Source organism: Otolemur garnettii, unplaced genomic scaffold, assembly GCF_000181295.1.
Source record: "Otolemur garnettii isolate 467f Iridium unplaced genomic scaffold, OtoGar3 scaffold00113, whole genome shotgun sequence".
In the NCBI taxonomy this organism is placed as follows: Eukaryota; Metazoa; Chordata; class Mammalia; order Primates; family Galagidae; genus Otolemur; species Otolemur garnettii.
This window is the reverse complement of record NW_003852508.1, coordinates 4,668,761-4,682,022: the sequence shown is the minus strand read 5'-3', so window position 1 is coordinate 4,682,022 and position 13,262 is coordinate 4,668,761. Positions and strand designations below refer to the sequence as shown.

Below are 13,262 nucleotides of genomic sequence, written 5' to 3'. Positions count from 1 at the left end.
GACAGAGTGAGACTCTGTCTCCAAAAAAAAAAAAAAAAAATAGCAGCTGGTACATTGCACTATTCCTCCACCCTTCTCGTGCTGCCCCTTCCTTGTTAGCACCTTCTTCTTAACGTATTATTAAAAGTCATCCATGACAGACGGAGCCGCAAAGCATCCTGTGCTCACTTTCTACCAGACACTGGGGGATTCGACAACCCACCCGAGTACCCTAAGCTACTAAGTGGAGAGAATAGGACACTGTTAGATGCAGAAACTCAAATTCTTACCCACTGTGCTATACTTTCTTTCACGGGCTCAGCTGGGGAGATAGAAATGTCATGTTACAAGTCACAGTATTTCAATGTGAAAATAAGTTGTATTTGTCAAACCAGTGCCTATGCAATTATTGTTAGTACTCAGCATAATTAAGTCCTCTGTACAGGACACTGTTTCCCCTTTTCTTGCTCCAAGAGAGTGTCTTGCTTTTGTTCTTTCTGATACTCTTCTCTCATTCCACAACCACTTTCTTTTTTTTTTTTAATTCATTATCTGATTTAATTTAAATCTGCTACACATTAACACAAATCCTATTTTTTGGTTTTGGTTTTTTTTTAATATTAGTAAGGGCAATTTTTATTTATTTATTTATTTATTTATTCATTTTTATTGTTGGGGAATCATTGAGGATACAAAGAACCAGGTTACACTTCTTGCATTTGTCAGGTAAAGTCCCTCCTGTAATTGTGTCCCACCCCCAAGAGGTGTGTCACCATCACCACTGTCACATCTACATGGTTCATTTAAAGGTCCAAAGAACATTTTCAGATGTAAAAAAAAAACTGAGATTAAGGAATGTGAAGAAAATTTTCCGAAGTTACCTATGTAGCAAGCAATAAAGTCGAAGTGCAACTGTGTATTAGTTCTACTGTAACTGTAATAGTTCTACTGATTCCTTCCTTTGCATCGCATTTGCTGCAACCTGCCAACGAAAGGCCTGGGTAGTCTCCCTCAGTCACTCGCCACTGTGCCCACTCAATTCACCAACACAGGAACCTTAACACTGACGCCTGCAGCCTTCCTTACAGACTGATTCTTCTTCAAAACACCAGGCATTTGCTCATTGAGGTAGAGAGCAAAATTCCTTAACAGAAATTTACAAAGGACAATTCATAAAATTTTGGAAAACGTGGGAATACTATGAACAATTTTCATTTTTGTCACTCAATTGTTCCTTTGAATCTTCACTCAGAGAAAGAGGTCCCCGTTATTTTTTATCCCACATTTTGTTTAGTGTTTTTCCATATAACTCTTAACACACACTTATAACCCAAATCATTATTAGCACTATTTTTTGCTGAAACCAAGTGAACAATCCACAATTATTTGACATTGGAGTTCATTAAAGAAAAATAAGAAAAGGCATACCTTTACCATTAAAAAGAAAATGGGGACTAGAGTTTACTTTTTCTCTAAATATTCTTTTCAGTTTCTCAGCATATATGAAAGTTATGCTTAGCCAGGTTCAACTCTGCAATCCTAGCACTTTAGGAGGCTGAGGCAGGTGGATTGCCTCAGCTCAGGAGGTCAAGATCACCCTGAGCAAGAGCAAAACCCCCATCTATACTAAAAACAGAAAAACTAGCCAGCCATCATGGTGCGTGTTGGTAGTCCTAGCTATTTGGGAGACTGAGGCATGACGATTGCTTGAGCCCAGGAGTTTAAGGTTGCTGTGAGCTATGATACCACAGCATTCTATTCCAGAGCAACTGAGTGAGACTGTCTCAATAAATAAATAAATTGGTTAATATGCTCACAGTATGGTACAATCTATTCAATGAGCAATAGCCTTTTGTTTAAAAAAAAAAAAATACATAAGGCTGGGCATGGTGGCTCACGCCTGTAATCCTAGCACCCTGGGAGGCTGAGGCAGAAGGATTGCTTGAGTTCAGGAGTTGGAGACCAGCCTGAGTGAGAACAAGACTCCATCTCTAAAAATAGCCAGGCATTGTGGTGGGTGCCTGTAGTCCTAGCTACTTGGGAGGCTGAGGCAAGAGGATTGCTTAAGCCCAGGAGTTAGAAGTTGCTGTGAGCTATGATGCCATGGCTTTCTACTGAAGGTGACAAAGTGAGATTCTGTTTCAAAAATAATTACATTAATTGAAGTAAAAATAAAAAGTACATACATTAAGTTCAAAATACTTCCTTGCTGAAAAATGCTAACATGGCAACATGAAGCAAATATGTGCTGTTGGAAAAATGGGGCTAATGGACTTACACAACTCAGCATTGCCGCAAACCTCAATTAAAAAAAAAAAGAAATCTACAAAGGTCAATAAAGTGAAGCACAAGAAAACGAAGTATGCCTGCACAACATTGAGAAAGATAGCAGAATAAGCTGCCCCTTATACCAGGTTGGTATAAGGATTACCCTAAGATAAAGGTACTTAAAAAACAGTAGATACAAAAAGGATGCTCTGATCCTCCCCCCTTTCTTCCTGAAAGCAGGAAATAAAAATCCCCCATGGAAGTCATTCTCCCTATACCTGAAGGCATGTAACATTCTTATATTATCAAGGATAGGGATTGGAGATTGAGAGAAGTGAACAGACCTTATGAAGGGAACTCTTAGCTCCTTTGAGCTTCCCCACAGAGTTTAGTCACTCTTCCACAATGGTCTCTCTTTATTCAATCGAATGTTAAAATAGTTAGGTTCTGCTACTTCTTCAGATGGTTGATAGCCTTACAAGAGTTCTGATTTCATGTGGCTATAGTCTGAATATGTCCCTCCAAAATTCAAATCTTGAAATCTAATCTTCATCATGCTAATATTAAGAAGTGGGCCACATACTGATGCATTAGTTCCTCAAATACAATGTCGAATATTCCACTAGTTTTATGTTGCCTGTCTTTGTTTTACTTCTATAAGAAAAAAAAGAAAAAAAGAAAAAAAAAAAAAGAAAAGAAAAGAAGAAGTGGGGACTTTAGGAAGTGATTCAGTCATGAGGCCAGAGCCTTCATGAAGGGGAGAAGTGACCTTATAAAAGAGGTGTGAGGCAGCTGTTCACACCTTCTGTCTAGGAAAAAAAAAGGCCCTCAGCAGATGTTGAAACTATTAACACATTGACCTTGGACTTCACAGCCTCCAGAACTATGAGAAATACATTTCTGTTTAGAATAACCCAGGCTACGATATTTTGTTATAGCAGCCCATAAAGATGCATATAAAGCTTATATTACACACATGTATAAGCTTTTCTCCTGTTAATCTGTCTTATGTCAGCTTAGTTCTCAGATCCAACTGACAAATCCTAAGGAAATAAAGGGAAAATTTTGCCTCTGCTACAATAGGTGCCAAATTTTTGTGAACTCTGAAACTCATGTAAAAAGAAACAAAAAGTATAAAAACAGGGTAATTATTTCTTCCCAATAATGTAAAGAAAAAGGTATATATGTGTGCTTCATTTGAACTTTTAAAGCCTGACAAATGTTTTTAATTTCTTATTAATAACAGACCTGGTTCCACCATATCAGCCTTTTATTTCGTAATGAATTGGGCACTATATTAAGTTATTTGAAATATATAGTGCATTCCAAAGTAAGACCAGAAATTTAAATACTTTAAACTAGAAGGTAGCAGCACTGGCTAGTAGCAAGAATTAGTGTTTCAAAGTCAGTGTAGGAAGTGGTCCTGTTCTACCTGCACCCTTTAATAGAATTTTCACCTTAAGCAGCTTCCCTAGCCTCTCTGATTCTTATTTCTCATCTATACCAAGTAAGCAAAAGGACAGAATTTATTGATAGATAAATAGATAAGGGAAAAGGGGGAACAGAACTTCTGGTAGCAAGAGTGGGGGTTCCCAAGTGGGCAGCCAGTTTGGGCCCTCTGTCCAAGGGTTTATACACTGCTTTTCCTATCCTTCAGGCTGTGAGTTTTGGGAAGATGAAATGTATGTCTGTAATATGTCATAACCATTTGGCAGCAGGGCCTTGGACAGCAGTTTCCACAGGACAAAGGAGTATCAACCCACCGGAGGCATGCTTCTCTGTTCCGGGAGAAGCACTAAGGTATGTTCTGAGAGAGGCAGTCCAGATGAGATACCATTCAGGCTGCTTTTTCTGAGTATGTTTGTCCAGAGAATGCAGCCTACAGTGAATTTGTTTGTGCCTAGAGATGGGGATCTGTGATAAAGACTGATTTCCGAGCTAGGCCTAGAAAATGGGGGTGGGGGGTGGGGGGGGGTCCTGTCCAGCCCTGAGTGGTAAACCCCTTATCAGCATCACAAAATAATATTTATTGTTGTACAGGTACAAAATGATAATATTTTATTGTTATATAGCCATTTTTTATTTTCTTACAGAAAAACTGAACAGATATATATTTTACTAGGTATAGATATACGTTTTAATCTAATAAATATGCAAAAGCTATTGAAATACATCCCTTCTTTCTGAACGTTAGAACCTTTTCCAGCCATCAGAGTTGTCATTTTCATTCCTACCCATATTTTAAACTTGCATATGTCGGCTATTTGTTTCTCTTTCAGTTTGATATCAAGAGAAGCTGAGCAAAATAAACCGTCTCCCGCCCCCACTGGCACTGACCTTTCATGTTACTCTTTCTCCCGGCACAGTAACTATTAAAGAAACAGATCAATACTTCCTGCTGGGTCAAGATGGGGTGTTTGTTCCTCTTCATGGGAATCCATTTTAAGCCCCTTACCATGGGATGGAGCCTCAGTACTAGTCTCATTTCTAAACCTTTGACAGTAAGCAGGACTGATAGTCTTCCATCCAGACTAAGCTATAATTTTATCTGAATATTATAAATATACTTTTAAACAAAGTCTGTATTCTTGAAACACTACCGTACATGACTTAGTTGAAGTCATTTGACAGTAGTCAACTGAGTGAGTCTACGTAATAGAGGGGCTTAGGGAGCCTGAGTTCTCACTATTCTCATGGTTCTCAAATCCAATGTAAATCATTTCATTTTCTTCTGTTCTATATGACTGAACTGGAAAGCTTACTTGGATCCAAAAATCAGAGATGAATCTCATCAGCCACATTTGGCAATGAACTTGCCTTGCTGGGCTCTTGGCTACAATGACTCTGTGAGTTGTTGGGATCTCCAGGAGTGTCTTTCCAATACAGCTGCACAAAATATTTTCTCCTCCTAAAAACCCTATAGAAATGTAATAGTTTGGTTCCTGATTTGAAAAAGAAATTAAGCAGAATTTGAAAAAGAATTTTATTTCTTTAGCCAGAAAAGACGGTGAACGTGCTCTAATGCTCTAATGTTTAATTTTTTAATCTGTAAATAAATAACTTTGGTGCACATTGATTTAATTCAACAACTGCTATTGAAGAGAAACCAGAGTACATCACCCTCAAGGTATGACTAGAAGAGACCAGAATATGTCTCAAATTATGCCCCTTTCGCATAAGTATTATTTTGAGCTGATTATTTTGAGACAGTAGTAGTAGACACAGGAGAAATGAAAACAAAGGAGGAGGTGCCCTTTTATAAAGATAGTTTTATAAGGAAAACTTCTATTTGTATGAGTGTCTCTGGCTTTGCACCAAGGAAAGAAAGATGATGAATCTCTCTACATCACAAGAGATTCGTCAAAGAAGGCACCCATTTAAACTGGTATGACAAACTTTATCCTTACTTGATGTGCTTTATCTGTTCACTCCCACTCGCCCATAAACAATCCTCTTCACTCTCTTCTTTCTTTGTTTCAGCAAGCAGGACTGAATTCCATGTCAATCTTTGAGACTGACTCATTTCTCTGGGTATTTTCCATGTGTGAATCAGGTGTCCATGTTAATACAGTTCTATTTGTTTTCTCCTGTTAATCTGTCTTTTGTTACAGTTGTTCCAGCTAAGAACTCAGAAAGGACAGAAAGAACATTATTTTTTCCTTCCTTACAGTGACTTATATCGCTTTTAGCACAAAGATTCTGTGTACTTTCTACACTGATCTACCTAGTTAAATCTCAGGTCCCAGCAGACTCTTTTTTTTTAGGAAAATAATTCTCTAGAAGCCCTATGTTAAATTAGTTAATATTAATTTGATTAAAAAATTGCAATGTATAAATTCCTTAGAAAACTCTTACCCAATTATAACACTTTAAATTCGAGTTAAATAAACGCAAACTTGTGGAATAAGGAAAATTTAAACTTTCAGCAATAATTTAATATAACCATAGATGTGTGTTTGGCTGAAACTAAGTGTTAGTGTAAATGTGGTGCTGACAATTAGAATGTGGGTTCTTCTGGACTCAGACTGTCTGTGATATTATTGAGTCCTAACATGTCCCTCTACTTTTTCCTCTTTGAACTATGGAGACAACTTAATTCTCAGAGCAATCCAAGACTTCTGTTGCCCTTTAAAGTCATTAATGTATTAGATACCGCTGTTTCTCTTCTCAGTAACTTGCAACTAAATGGCACCAGGACAAATTAAACCTCTGTGGGCACTGAAATCACATGACAGCTCTCAGTGATCAGACGATTATCCATATATTCCAGAATATGCTCATTGTTTTTAGCTTCTATTTAAAGTAAAAAAATAGTGTTTTTGTTTTTTTTTTAATTCTGAGAAGAAAATATGTTGATCAAAAGACAAAGTTGAATTTGGAAATTGTTGGATTAGTCCATGAAATCTCACTGGCCGTCACATCTTTCCCCTTAATTCTAGAAGGGGAAATTTAATCTTAATTCTGGGGAAAATCTGTAAGAGGGGAAAAGTCTTCATTTCGTAGCTCTATAAGTCACAGTCCAGGTGAACTTGGCTAGGTTCTCTTCTCAAGGTCTCCAAGACCAGAATCAAGTGTTAGCTGATCTGGGCTCTTATCCGGAGGCTCTGAGGAAGAATCTACTTCCATGCCCATTGAAATTATTGGCTAAATCCCGGTCCTTCTGGGTATGGGTCTCAGGCCCTCTGTCAACACTGGCTGTCAGCCAAGAGCCACTGGCTGCTCTCAGAGGCCGCCCACTTTCCTACTCCCAAGCCCTCTCCATCTCCAAAGCCAGCAATGCCACGTTGGGCCCTTCTCTGCCTTCCTGTTCTGCCTTCAGCAAAAGGAGGTTCTTTGCTTTTAAAGGTGCACAGATCAGATCCAACCCAACAGGATACTCTTTCTATCTTAAGGTCAACTCTGCCACATTATAGGACATATTTTGAAACAGTACTTTTAGAAATTCTGCTTTCCATGTCATCTTGTTCAGTCATTCTCCACTAGATATTTATTTAGCATCTCAAATATATCAAGTAACAGAACATGCACACTTGCTGGGGACTCAGCCGTTCCGTTTATTTACCACGTCAGTTGTCCCACTTCACTTTTTAAGTTGAAGTTAAGCCTGTGTGTCCTTTAATGCCACTCCTGCTTTTTGGAGCAACAAAAATAAGGATATGTTTTCTTCTGTGGGCTTGTCCTTTAAATATGCATAGCTCTATTTATTCTTTTCCAGTATAAACTCTCCCTAAATCCTCCGATTTTCTAAAATCATTAAGCTAAGGAAATTTTTTTATATTTCTCCTGTCCTGTGTAGTACAACTTGGAACTCAGACTCAAAGGCAATTTTTAACAGAGACTCAAAGTAAAAATATAATAACACATCTTGAAGGCTAAATACAGTAGCTATATGTTGTTACTTGTAGAAGAAATGGATGTCTTCTATAACTTCACACCTTATTTTGAAAGAATGTATCTTGTTTACTTAACATCTATATTATTTTCTAGCATTTCTGAGCTCTCAATTATTCCTAAATGACTCGAGACCTGCTTTGCACTGTTGTATGTTTCATAGGACCATTTTGTTCTCTTCTCTAATTGGATCTTTCTGAATTAAAGCAGTCAGAAAGTGATTCATATTTTTAGATTTCTTTCAAGGTGTGCTGACCAGTTACTATAAAGAATTCAGACTCCTTCATCCTAAAGAGAAACATTTGCCCTGGACAGTTTCATATTCAGTCACCTAATTAACCCTCTAGTCACTAGAAAATTAACTAAAATACAAGCACCTACAAACTTATTAGGATAGCTGACTAAAATATTGGTGTAAAACGCTTCACAGTAATAGTTAAAATGAGTCTTCATGGATCTAGAACACAGAACATGAGGTCAGTTTTGGAATCATAGGCGTGGATGTATTCATCACCTCCAGCCTCTGGAACTGCCATCTAGATGAAGTCTTATTTTACCCTCTCCCCCGAGTTGCTACCACAGCTCCTTGCACAAGATAGGGATTCAAAGAATATCGATTGAATTTCAGCATGTTGCTGTAACAACAGCTGCTGCTGGACTTAACTCAGCAGGAAAATCTGGTACAGATCTTGCAAAAGAAATCTACAATCACTGAGATAGTAACCGAACTGTTGGCATTAATCTTCTGTTTAACAAGTCATTTCCTAAAATTTAAATTAAGAGTTTGGAAATCAGAGAAGAGGATATCTAATATGGGAAACTTTAATTCTTTGTTTGGTTTGATTCATTTTAATAATAGAAGGTAAAAAATATCTTCACGAAGTTTTTTTAGTTTTTAGGCATAAAGGCACTTGAAAAACATTAAATAGTATACACATTTTGACAGACCAAACACAGATAAACTCTTTGGCCTTATTATTTTATTCTACATATACTTTAAATAGGTTAAGAAGGCTTTAAAACAAGCCAGGGATGTCTTTTTTTAATTTTCAAAGAAAATGAATCCTATTTTGGCTCCGAAAGTTTGTTTATATCTTGTACAACTCTTGTGACAACTGTTACTGAAAGTTTTATAAATTTTCTCCTTTAGCAATGAGAATTATTTTTCTACATGTAAAAGCAAACATCAAAGCAAATAAGCCAGTTGACATATTATAGTAATATAGTAACCCACCCTATAAATAATAGATGTATGTTGCTTCGCTTTCATATGCAAGATGATAAGAAAATATTAATGAGGATGAAAATGACATTTTCCTGACCCAAATTTAAGCCATAGCATTTTATGGCTTTGGAAATGCACCAGTCTATCAAAGGCAAAAAAAAAAAAGGACGAGTCAATTAAAATAAATGTGGTTCTATTTTTATGTAACCCAGAATATAATTTGAGGTACACCTATGCAGGAAAAACAGTTGCCAAGAAATTGCATTTCAGATCTACACCAGGCAAATCAGTTCTGCAGTGGGGCTGGTTTGATTTCCTAGGAAACTCAGGAAGGCAGAGCCACCGCCTGATGAATCTTTGCCACTGACACAGTGTCTAGCATAGCAAATTTGAAGATGAAAAGGTGTTTTGTTTTGTTTTTCATATACATATCCTTCTCTAAAGCAACTGCAGTGAAGGAAGAATTTCAGGCCTTGGGGTAACTTTAAGGGTCCTTTCATTCCAGTTTAGATTGTACACTCCAGAAGGGCGAGGACCCAGGGCATGCAACCTCAGTGGGCTCCTTCTCACTGACTGTCATCACAATGGCGGGAAAGCTGTGGGGCCCTTACTATGGAAAGCTCAGCCCGTCATGCCCACCGTGATAGCCACATGTCACACAGCCACGTTACTTCTCTCCCTTCTCGGCACCTTCCCTCCTTCCCTCCTTCTCCCATCAAGGTAGTTAGCAGCAAAGGCGGAAAGAGTCCTTCTCTGAAGCAAGTCTTCCTGGTTGAATCCCGATTCTGTTACTTATGGACTGCGTGACGTGAGTTACATACACAACCTCTCTGATGCTATTGGAATGAAGTGAGTTTACACATATAAAGTACTCAGAAAAACGCCTGGCATGAAACACACTCAGTAAAAACGAGCTATCATTCCAACAGTGATTCATTCATTCAGCGACTGTCACGTTCTCAGTGCTGGGGACATAGCAGGGAACAAAACAGACAAGATCCCTGACCCCACAAAGCTGTTATTCGAGCAGAGGGAGACTCGTGCACGGGGAGTGAAATACATAATAAGTGATACTTTGAGAAAAAGGTCCAGTAAGGAGAGAGAGTGCGATGGAGTTGGGACCAGCAAAGCCCCCTGCGCTGAGGTGGCGTTTGAAATGAAGGAGGGGTCCTTGATGGTCTGCAGGGAGCACACAGCAGTCAGGGGAACAGCGAGCGCTGACCAAAGGCCAGGCGGCCATGCACAGGTTGTGTCCAGGCAAAGCCCAAAGGTGGGCCAGGGGCAAGGGCCGAATGGCACAAAATCAGCCAAGAGAAGAAGGCAGGACGCAGCCGCACCGTGTGGTCAGTGAAGCCGGGTTCAGCCCTCCCGGCAAATGCAGGATCGGGCTGTGGTCGCAACTTCCCCACCCACCCACTGTTACCCAGCAAAACAGGAAAGCCGGGGCTTCCGGAGAGGAAGCCGGTGCCAGGAAAGGAACGTGTGTATTGTGCTCGGTATGGACTCTCGTCATCATCTCAGGAATATCTTTAGGAACGTAATAAAACGAGGTGGAGGCGATTAGCTGAAATGAGGATTGTCCTCTGTCCCTTCCCCACCAAAGCTACTTTTCCGAAATACCCAGATTATTGAGGGCACTCACTGCTGCGTGTAGCCTGTATATATAATTTAAAGTTGCCTTTATTTCCATCTGTATTTTAAATCAAAATTGATCTACTAAGACATACCATAAATATCTCTATATTAACTCACTCGAAAAAGCGGACTATTCATTACACAAATGTGAGTTTCATCTTGGCAATGATTTTTTTCTCCCAACCTTCTGACATCACTAAATTGAACCCAGATTTTCCTGGCTGAATCTATGGGAATAGAGAATTCATTTTTACAACATAGCCTTTTCCTTAAGTATCATTTCGTTGGATGATTTTTTTTTTTTATATACATCTCTCTAAGTTTTAGGTGTTCTATCCAATGTAAAAACATATGGGATATTCTAAAATCTATATCAGAAAGTCTCTAATTCTAACTTGAGCTAAATGATCTAAAGTGTGAGCTGTCTCCTCGCATGCAATATTTTCACAGCAGATGGGCGCCATGAATCATAGTGAAATAGGAATCTCCCAGGGCAGTGGGTACTCTGGCACCAGCACATCCCCATGGACACAGCAGGACTCCCCACGCTGTGGATTCTTTGGGACTTTCTCTGAGGAGGAGTTAGGGGGTACTAAAAAGGTGGAAGGGGCATCCGATTAAACTTTTTGCACATGAACAGCACATTACAAACGCTCCCTGACTTACAATGTGGTTACATCCTGATAAATCCATCTTGACTTAAAAATATCATTAAATACACCTAACCCACTGAACATTCCAGCTTAGCCTTGCTTACCTTAAACACTCTCAGAAATCTGACATTAGACCACACTTGGGCAAAGTCATCTAACACAAAATCTGTTTTATAATAAAACGTTGACAATCTCATATAATTTACTGAATACCGAACTGAAAGTAAAAAATGGACTGGTAGTATGGGTACCTGAAGTATGGTTTCTACTGAATGGCTTGTGTGTACCATGGTAAGTGAAAGCAATCATAAATTTAGTCTTTTTAAGTTGAGAGCGATTTGTACTTACAAATGGTGATATAATTCATTTCTGGAGAACAAAAGACATCTAAAAATTTGAGGGCACTAGATTTAAAATTTTGATTACATGCTCTAACAAGGTACTTATAAGGTTCCTGACACCTAAATACCCTTATTTTGCACAATGTAGCATTGGTCCCTAGCTCCAGGAGATTGCACCAGGAAACAGTGGCTGGCTGAAATGCAAGGCTGTGGTGTAGAGGTGGCATAAAGTAAAAACTCTGGCTGTCAACAGTGGCTCATGCCACTATCAGCCCCAGGTACTAGGGAGTCTGAGGCAGGATGATCACTTGAGCTGAGAAGTTTGAATCTAGTTTGGGCAATGAGACTGAGAATCCATCCAAAAAAAAAATGCTAAAAAACGCACACACAAAAACTCTATTACTTGAGTTCAGACATGATACTGAATAGTAATTGGTAGACTCCACTGAATTTCCTCTCTGGTTAATAGGACTTGGTGAAACACCCATATGTATAGGGAAGAAAAATAATTTTCTCTTCTACCTTCCATGAGTTTGTAGCTGGCACTCTGTAACAACAAACAAATTAACAAGAGAAAAACAAACGGAAATTTCATTACATGTATTTCTTATGTACACATGGGAGATAACCCAGAGAACTGTGTAATATAGAGGATTAAACATCATACTTACCACAACAGCCACCAATATCATAACTCATCTGAGGAATTACTGAGAACAAGACATTCTCCTGGCAAGCCTGGAAATCTTTTGTGACTTGGAAGGCAAGCCACCAAATAACTCAGTAATCCTGGAGGAGCAAAGTTCTGTCCTGTAGTAGTAAGGCTAATGTTAATTAAACATGAAGCATTTTATGGCAGTTCCTTGAAAGATTAGTGGAGAAAAATTGCATGTAGTATTTTTGGAGATCATTTCCCTTGCCACTCTTGAAGATCATTTCCTTAAGTACATACTCTCTGGGCACCTATGAAATCATTGCCATGGACACGCAGCCCCTGCATGTCTTTGCTTAGTAATCTTTCCACCCATCACGTATCTTCTCAATAAAAGGACTCTGCGAGAAGTGCTCAGTGCTACCCTGCATCTATGATTAGCCTCACCTCTTGCAGCATGTACTGTCAATCGTGTCTCGCGTGATCATTTATGTGGTTGCAACAGTGTAAGTCACTAGAGTATATCTCAAAGAAGTGTCTTAGACTTTAGGGACTCCCATCCTTCTCAGAAACAAAAAGGCAGAGTGTGAGGAAAAACCAAGTTGAAATGAGATGACCTAAGAGAGCAAGGGTAAGGTTTCTTATGCAGATTTAGATCAATTCTTTCTCTGTTAAAAGTCTCTACTGATTTAGTCATCCCTCTTCATGGGGTGGGGAGGAAACCCTCAAAAATGGAGATTTTCTTTATAAATACAAATTTCCCTTGTTTTCAGAGCTTCTTCTGTGTCTACAGTTTTCCTAAACAGATCAAAGTAATCATTATGCCATTTGAGTGCATGGTTGTAGCTCATAAACTGACACTCCAGAGTATGATGCTTGGACTTGCTGAGTTAAAATAAGAACCATGACTTTCTGACCTTCTCCTCCCCTCCAGATCCTCATCCCTGTTTCTCCCTAAAAGTGCAAGAAAAGGCTTTCTCTGAAGTTCCCCGTGTCTGCCTAAAGATAGATTCCCCAAAAGGAACTCAACTGTCCTGTACTGCTCCCTGAGAAACTCATCAACCAGGGAAAATGACCCCTGTCACACAGGAGAGACTAAAGGGTGACACCAGACTGTA

General features: G+C 39.0%; 1 protein-coding gene across 1 annotated transcript in view; it reads right to left on the bottom strand.

Annotated features, from left to right (window-relative positions):
- CUNH8orf34 (chromosome unknown C8orf34 homolog) overlaps positions 1–13,262 on the bottom strand; it is a 368,384-nt gene that overhangs the window by 84,109 nt on the left and 271,013 nt on the right.